Source organism: Miniopterus schreibersii (assembly GCF_964146895.1).
Source record: "Miniopterus schreibersii genome assembly, chromosome: 6".
NCBI lineage: Eukaryota > Metazoa > Chordata > Mammalia > Chiroptera > Miniopteridae > Miniopterus > Miniopterus schreibersii.
The window spans coordinates 36,378,670-36,388,382 of NC_138107.1; positions in this window are offsets into that span (position 1 = coordinate 36,378,670).

Sequence of the window (9,713 nt, forward strand, 5' to 3'; positions counted from 1 at the left end):
AACACACCTTTCATATGCATACTGGTCATTCTCAGAGCCCAAACACACACACACACACACACACACACACATGCTCCAACCACCTCCTTCATCTGAGTTCTCACGCTTTGGGCCACCATCCACCTGCCCTAATCACCCCAGGTCAGGTACAAGACAACTAGCTAGGTATAGTCCCTATGCCTTGGTGCCTGCTGATACTATTCAAATTAGTCAATCCTAAACCTGTTTACCCTGCTTCACTGGTTCCTTCCCAGAGAAACCACAATAAAGGCTCTTGCCCACATTTTTCCCCTGCTCCCACTGCTTTCTGATGGAGCCTGGTGCTTCTCCATGTGGCCCACAGGGCAGGGCACAGCGTGTTTCCTCCTTTGGGGTCTATGAATCTAACAAACTGTCTTTCCTATGGCAGTTGTCTCCTGATCTGTTGGCCTTGCCATACCCGAATAATAGCAAAACCTATATTTTAAAACAATCAGTAATTTTTAAGATTCTGGTATTCTGGATAGGAAGACGAGGTTAGAACTCTCTTCATTGAATACCACCTTAGCCTGGGTTAGTCTTACCTGGGCGTGCAATACACATTACAAAACAATGTGACAGTTTTTTCCACACACATGGATCTGGCAAATGTTAATATTGTGACCACTAGATAAAGAATTTCTGTGGCTGGGTGAAATGGGTGAACTATAATTTTGGCCAAGCCTCTTCTGTAACCACAGGAGAAAGTGAAGTAAAAGGGGGCCATCTTTGGGGCATGATCCCCTTCACTGCTGATCAGTGAGGGAAAGCCTAAGAGTGCACCACAGAGAAGGGATGGTGTGAATGCACTCAACAAATTGGAATCAGGAGCATTGGTTGACACAAAATAAAGATAAAGACATTCAAATAAGGGGAATATGAATCACTCTCATTGGCCAGGTGGAGATTGAAGGGTGGAGCAGGAATACAATTATATTTCATAGTGTGATTGGAAGGCAGCATGGGCTCTCCTCGCCTCTGCATCACAGAGCCAGGGTCCCCTGGAACCCACATCCCCTGGAGAGTTAGTGGATCTAGAGAGCAGTTTATTGACTTCTCCTCCGTAAGCCAGGAGGAACCTGGAGAAGAAGTAGAGGCCTTCATCATGAAATGGGACAGCTTACAAGCCATCACAGTGGAGTGAACCTTCACATTTCTGCAGGGAGCTGCTGTGCTTCAGCTTTCTCATCTGGGATAATAAAAGCAGTCAACTCTGAGGGTTGTTCTCAGTTGAGAGATGTCTGTAAAGAACCGGGCACACAGCCTGGTCCATGTGGCTACTCTTTGAGGGTTAGCTATTGCTATAGTTCACATAACATTTCACAGACAAAGAAACTGAGGCTTTAAAGAGAGACCACATAACTCTCCAGGGGTTGTAGTTGATAAATAGCCAGGCCACGCTCAAACTGAGATCTGACTGACCCCCAAATCCACACACCCAACACTATGCCATATCTCCTGGTACAACAGAGAAGATCCCTCTTGCATCCGCCCCTAGGTATGACTTACAGCAGAGGAGTTTATGCCTTCAGACTGCTTTAGGATAGAATTTCTTTGAAGCCTTGCTTTATCTTTAAAAAATTACATAAATTTTGCCTTCAAATCTATCATATAGTATTAATAATTTTAAAATAAACATATTTAAATTGACTTCTGTGCAAAATTTAGAATGCAGCAACTGCCTCCATGGATTATGCTTTAATTAGTTAGACTTTCCAGCCCACAGCTCTTGGGATACATGCTTCTCAGTTGAAAAGAATAAAAGTAGAAGCGTTAAAATGTTTGTTGGATTAAATTAAACAATTGTAATGTAATGTAAAGTGAAGTATCTGTTCCAAATGCCAAATAATTGAGAAAATATAGTCAAGACAGATAAAGGCTACTTGTCATTAAGAAACTAGAGAACATTTTGGACAATTTTTGAAATAGCTTAAGGTCTCCAAAATGCGTTGTACTTACATTTTTAAAATTTAAGTATAATTGGTATACAATATTATATTAGTTATACTAGTTTCAGGTGCACAATATAGTGATTCGACATTTTTATACTTACAATGTCATCACCACACTAATTCTAGTAATCATCTGTCACTGAGCAAAGTTATCACAATATTATTGACTATATTTCCCTTCACCTTTTAAACCCATCCTCTCACCCCCTCCACTCTGGTAACCATCCCTTTGGTTTCTGTTTCTATGATTCTGTTTTGTTTTGCTTTGTTTTACTTTGATTGATTGATTGATTGATTGATTGATCGATTGATTTAGTAGGGTTTGTTTTTGTTTTTGTTTTTTTTAGATTCCACATATAGTTATATGGTATTTATCTTTCTCTGACTTATTTTGCTTAGCATAATATCCTCTAGATCCATCCATGTTGTCACAAGTGCTAAGATTTCTTTATCCATTCATCTGTCGATGGACACCAAAGTTGCTTCCATATATTGGCTATTAAAAATAATGTTGCAATCTACATAGGGGTACATATATCTTTTCAAATTAGTGTTTTCCTTTTCTTTGAATAAATATCAAGAAGTAGAACTGCTGGATCATATGGTAGATCTATTTTTTAGTGTTTTGAAGAATCTCCATACTGTTTTCCATAGTGGCTGCATCAATTTGCAGTCCACCCAACGTGACAAAGTTCCCCTTATCCTCACCAACACCTTATTTGTGACTTTTTTGATAATAACTGTCCTGACTGGTGCGAGGTGGTATCTCACTGTGGTTTTTATTTGCATCTCTCTAATGATTAGTGATGTTGAGCATCTTTTCATATGTCTGTTGTCCATCTGTATGTCCTCTTTGGAGAAAAGTCTTTTCAGGTCCTCTACCCATTTTTTAAAGGGTCGTTTGTTTTTTCATTATCAGTGGGGGTTTTATGAGTTCCTTATATATTTTGGATATCAACCCTTTATCAGATATATCATTTGTGAATATATTCTTCCATTCAGTGGGTTGTCTTTTTGTTTTGTTGATGGTTTCCTTCACTATGCAGAAGCTTTTTAGTTTGATGAAATCCCATTTGTTTATTTTTGCTTTTGTTTCCCATACTACTTAAAACAATCTACACATTCAATGCAATCCTTATCAAAATACCAATGACATTCTTCTCAGAACTAGAACAAATGATCCTAAAATTTATATGGAACCACTGAAGACCCCAAATAGCCAACACAGTCTTGGAAAAGAACAACATTGGAGGTATCATGGTCCCTGATTTCAAACTATACTGCAAAGCTTTAATAGTCAAACACTATGGCACTGCCCAGCCAGCATGGCTGAGCAGTTGAGTGTCGACCTATGATCCAGGAGATCACAGTTAGATTCCCAGTCAGGGCACATGCAGAGGTTGCGAGCTCCATCTCCAGTCGGGGGAGTGCAGGGGGCAGCCGATCAATGACTCTCTCATCAGTGATGTTTCTCTCTCTCTCTCCCTCTCCCTTCCTCTCTCTGAAATCAATAAAAAATATATTAAAACAAAACAAAACACTGTGGTACTGGCACAAAAACAGACAAATAGATCAATGGATCAGAAGAAAGAGCTGAGAAATAAATTCAAGCCTATATGGTCAATTAATCTATTACAAAGGAGGCAAGAATATATAATGGAGTAATGACCGTCTCCTCAACAAGTGGTACTGGGGAAAACTGGACAGATACATGAAAGAAAGAAAGAAAGAAAGAAAGAAAGAAAGAAAGAAAGAAAGAAAGAAAGAAAGAAGGAAGGAAGGAAGGAAGGAAGGAAGGAAGGAAGGAAGGAAGGAAGGAAGGAAGGAAGGAAGGAGAAGGAAGGAAGGAGAAGGAAGGAAGGAAGGAAGGAAGGAAGGAAGGAAGGAAGGAAGGAAGGAAGGAAGGAAAGAAAGAAAGAAAGAAAGAAAGAAAGAAAGAAAGAAAGAAAGAAAGAAAGAAGAAAGAAAGAGAAACTGAACCACTATCTTACACCATATACAAACACAAACTCAAAATAGATTAAAGACTTAAATGTAAGGCCTGAAACCATAAAACTTCTAGAAGAAAACATAGGTAGCAAACTATTTGACATCAGTCTGAGTAATAACTTTTTGGACATGTTTCCTCAAACATTGTACTTATATTTGCTAATTTCCACCACCTACTCTGGTTCTCATATTTAACTTGTAAAGTGATTTTGTGAACATGTTTGCCTGCAGTTTCTCTGAAAACCCACAAATGCAGAATTCCACAAAAGGTAAATTGCCACCCCTCTCCCCCATTTCCATTTGGCACATATTTTAGCCTATGAGCTTGTGGACTCATGTCTATTTTCATGGTTATGTTAGAATAAAAGCTGAAAATACTTTATAAGTAAATGACACCTAGTATTAATATACTACCTGCTGAGGAAGTATAATTCAGTTTTAATGGACATGTCTCAAAGAGATTTCTAAAATGGCTTGGGAGAATACCAGATTAATAAAAAGCCTTAGGAAATAAGTACATTGCTGAATTTAGACATACCCTAACTCTCACCCTCTGCTGAAATAGATATTAATGCTCAGGCACTTGAAGAAATCATTTCCTAAAGAACATTTCTATGGCCAAAAAGGTGCTAAATGCCTCCCAAAGTAAATATCTCCATAATACTACAATAGTAATGGAATCCAGTGTAATATAGGATTATCAGACTCTGTGGGGAATGTGTTCCTGCAAGAACCAGATGCTCTTCATCACAACCTCCAACTTTAATCAGATTGATAATAGCAAAGTGAATTTTTAACTAAATAAGGCAACCTGAGCTCAGATGTGACCTGTTCCCTTTGCATTCTCTACATATCCTAGCAAGATCCTTATTAATTATCCACTGAATGGAGAGGGGAAGAAAACTACCACAAACAAACACATGACAGAATTTTCTATCTCTGTGGTAGTGCCTTCCCCTACAGTTCTTAAATTCCTCTTGTAATCTGGCATGGTGTCCTTGGGCCAGATGTGAAAAGAGTGCTTTTATATTTTTCTCTCCTTGAATATTTGCTTGTATTTTTCCTTCTTTGCCTGCTTACAAAGCCAGCAGAGACATGATTCTCTCTAGTCTGGCTTTGACAATGTAATGGAATGCCCGGCTTTCATTGCTCCTTTCTTAACGCTTACCAAGCTGCCCTGTTCCTTGCATCTGGCTCTCTAAAACAGCCATCCTGTTATTTATGGCTTGGCTATCTTTCCGGTGCTCTCCTTATTCTGAGTATTTTCTCTTGCACTTGGCTGAAATTGTATATAGGCAGTAAAATCACTGAACTGAGGAAGATCTGCCTGCCTGCTACTCCCGCAGGGCAAACAGCATCGGAGGAGCAACTCATCACGGATCCCATGACATTTCAGTCATGCTGTGACTGCGCATGCAGGTTTAATCAACTTCGCCGCAGATGTAATTCACAGTGGATCCCTTTTGTTTCACTTATCATCAGAATGAATGCACACAGGAAGCTCATTTAGCCCCCACCATTTGTCATCCGCTGCCATAGTAAACATTGATTTTATTTTCCCAGGGAAGAAATGATGAAATCAATATCTAACATGGCAAGTTATATTTGCTGATACCTTTTCATTCAGATTCCCTGACAAATTTTAAACATTTTACATTGCATTTATTTTAAGGATTAAGTCTGTGAGCTTATAGATTTAAGTGTCAGTGAAGGTTAAGAGTGAATTACACATGAAACTGCATTGAATTTTAAAGTGAGAGTAGTTATTAGACACACATGGAAGTATTGCATTATTTTCCACTAACTGGATCATTAGTCAATTGTTCATTATTTACTTGACAGCATTTAGTATTTTCCAGAAATCTTGAAAATAAAAGGTTAGATATTGACATATAAAAGTGTTTTCAAACTGTAATACTTCATAAAAATATTATATCTAAAAGTATTTTTTGTGTTTCAATTTATTCATTCGCTCACAAAATGATAGACACGCATTGTGTGTGTCCTGTGCTAAGGACTGTGGATTCACACTCAAGTAAGAACTAGCCCCCACTCTCTAGGAGTTCATAGTTGAGCAGGAAAGAAGCAGGCACACAGAGAACCGGTAAAGAAGCACAGATGAAGTCATCTCGTCCATGGTAACCTCAGAGGTGGTTCCTGCTCCACGGGCTCCACAGAGGCGCAGGGAGGCAGAAACCAGAGAGAAGAGAAATGTCAGCTCTAAAATGGCTTGAGGTGTTTAAGAATGTGGCAGAATTATAGAGCCTGGAACAGGGATGGAAGGAAAGTGGCTGAGATACATAAGGAAGAGCCAAGATGCTTATGGTTATGGCGCCTGGGCTTTATCCTGCAGTCAGGGGAAACGACCGGTTATACTTACATTAAATAACTGCCGGTCAGATCGAAACTTTTCACCCTGTGCCTTAGTTTATTGTGTTACTTAATGCAGTTTATTTTACGGTAGAGTTAATAATTGTAATGAAAAATTAGAGGTGGTATAACGAACCTCACCTTACTGTGCACATGGCTAGTTCTTTGAGAGTCTCATGAGCACTTTTAGATTCAGAAGACATGGATCCAATTGTCACTCACCAGCTTTGTAACCTGGAGTAAGCCACAGGTTTTTCTGAGATCTGGTCTGCTTATTTATCAAATGGGGGCAATACCGTACTCCCAAACTGTCCCACAGCATTATGGTGAGCATTGGTTAGATAATGTACATGAATCATTTTTAACACAGTAGAGCGCAACACATGAGAAAACTATTGTCATTATCATTATTATTTAGGAAGCTGAGATTCACCTGAATTACTGGACACACCACTATGCAATGTGCAGATGATGTTTTATTGAGTTGTACAGTACTTGAAACCTGTATGGTTTTGTGAAACAATGTCACTCCAATGAAATCCAATTAAAAAAGAAAAAGAAAACCTACCAGACAAAAAAAATAAATAAAATTTAAAAAGTAAAAAATAATTGCTATAAAATGGTACAAATATTAGTCTGGACTTTTTGGTTGCAAGTTGCAGTAACTCAAATGATCAATAAGCAGGAAAAAAAAGAGAGAGGTTATTTATTGCTCAGATAGCTGGAAGAATTACTTGGGTAGATGACAAACTTAAAGGCCGTGTTTTAGGAACCAGGGCTGAGAGATTAGCCCCAAAGATCACTGAGGCCAGGGTTCATTATCTCCCCTAGCTCTCAAGTCTTATATTCATGGTCTCTCTCTCCTAGTGATTTTCTTGCAGCAGGGAGCCTATCCCCTTAGCAGTCCCAATTTAGTAACCCAGCTAGAAAGAGAAAACTCTTTCCCCTCTGTTTATTATCAATTCCAGGGGAGGACAGTGACCTGCCTTGTCGAAGACTCACACCTTGATCAATCACTGTTTCCACGAGGGAAAAAGCACTAGGATTGGCTAATCCCAGCTCTGTGGCCAAAGGACTAGGGTCTGTTTTGAGAAGAATGGAATTGAAAAACTTTGGGTAGACAAAATCCAATCACAGGCTCAGTTGACTCCATTAGCTATAAATTAATAAAAGTAACACAACTTGTATTTTATTTCTACTCAATGTCTATTTGTAGTTTCACAATTATTTCCTTCCATTAGGAAAACACTGATTTGGAAAGCAGGTTAAAGGCATTATAAAAAAAGGTATGATGCACTCAACCCAAGTGGTTTGTGACTTGTACAATTGGGAACCAATCTTAATCAAGAGTGAAAATATTTATTTCAGGTTTGAGTGTATTTCACTCAAGCATTGATATTTCAAAAAATGATAAAAAAATAAAATGGCCTAAAGCTGGTAGTGTAGCCCAAGTTGAAAAACCTTATTACATGTGTATCAAGACCATACTGGATCTATCACCTTTATAATTAAGCATTTTCCTTTGAAGAATCAGTCTTTAAACATTTTGAAATACTTTTTTAAAAAAACCAAATCTAGATAGTGTCTCTTGTTAAAGACAAAAGAATAATTTTACAGGTCATCTCAGGGAGCCATCAGTCATAATTGAACTCAGCTTTCCAATTTTCCTGCCTCTGTGTCAGTGGACTAAAACCAATATTCTCTTTAAATGGAGAACAGACATATGAAAGCCCTAATTTTCTCTTTCCACTCAGTGTAAGTTATAAAGAAATCATTAAACAAAGTATAAAACCTTTTCCAAAGCAAAAGACACATAAGCTTCATTGTCTTTTTTTCTCTCTCGCTCTGCAATGTTACTTCATGGGCTCCACCTGAAGGGGTTAGCTTCCACAGAGGAAAATGAAATACGCACTGATCTCAAGGCCCTAACTTACCAACCAGTAACATGACAAAAAGAAAAACAAAAGCTGTGTTTCATTTGCCCAGCCTTCTGGCTCATCGACCAAGAAACAGCCCCGGCTGCTCGGCTGCAGTCCTGCATTGATGGCTTCTTCCCAGGAGGGAGCCACAGGGAGAATCACTCACCCTCAAACTCAGACTCTGGCCTGGGGAGCCACACGCAGATGGACATGGGACAGGACTTGCCTGAGAGCAACTCGGAACGATTCGGAGAGGATTTATGTCCTGTCGTCTCAAGTTTTAAAACCTAATTTAATAAGTATAAATCTTTGCCAAACGACACTGTGCCTATCAGAACCATTTTTGTCTTTTTCAACGGAAATGGAAGCAAAGTTTCCCATTACTGGAAAATCCCATCAGTCTTTTAGCAGCTGCAAAGAAGTTAATTCATCCTATTTTTCCTCCTGTGTGTTTAAGTTATGTTATCATTTATTTTAAATTTCTCTACCTTTCTACTTTAAAACTACAGGTCTAAGAGATGAACAATATGCCCGGCTGGCGTGGCTCAGCGTTGACCTATGAACCAGGAGGTCAAGGTTCGATTCCCGGTCAGGGCACATGCCTGGCTTTCGGGCTTGATCCCCAGTGGGGAGGGGGGTGCAGGAGACACTGATCAGTGACTCTCTCTCATCATTGATGTTTCTATCTCTCTCTCCCTCTCCCTTCCTCTCTGTGAAATCAATAATAAAAAATAAAAAACAAGCACAAAAAAAGAGATGAACAATAGTTAAGTTAAAGCTGAGAATTTTAAAAAATTGTTTTTAGGGAAAGTCTCAAATTATCCCATTAACCTAAAATCATTTGTATTCATATTAAGCAATGCCAATCTGGTATGATCAAGTTCAATAGCACTGATTTCTTTACTTGGTTTAAAATGTGTGGTGGTGTGAGAGGCTGATCAGAATCTTTCTAGTTTTCCAGAATTGAAGACAAAGGCCAATTCTGAGACCAAATGGTACCAAATACCCCCACATTCTAGTTCAAAGAATAACTAGAAGTGTATCTAAGGGTCTGTAGATTGACATTATAGATACGAAAGCTTCATTTCAATCTCAGCCTCCCTGACTGAAAGGAGATGGCCCAGAGGAAAGAGGGAGAAGCTGGGCAGGTGGAAGACAAGTTTGGGAGGGACCCCGAGGAGGAGGGGTCAAGTGGTGGTGAATTTAGAGGCTCACCTAAAGCTAAGGGACAGCCAGAATAGTTTTTTGTACATCCCTCCTGTCCATAACAAAATTATTTCGGTAATGATCACAAACTGAAACAAGTGATAATACTGGACAGAAAAGAAATGCAAACAGTGAAAAATGCTTTGTTGATTTTTTTTGGTAAGTATAATCATGTCAGTAAAAAAATAACAAAAAGTCAACAAATTACTGCAGAAAAATAGAAAAAAGAATGGGTTAATATATTTTAATTAGGTCAATG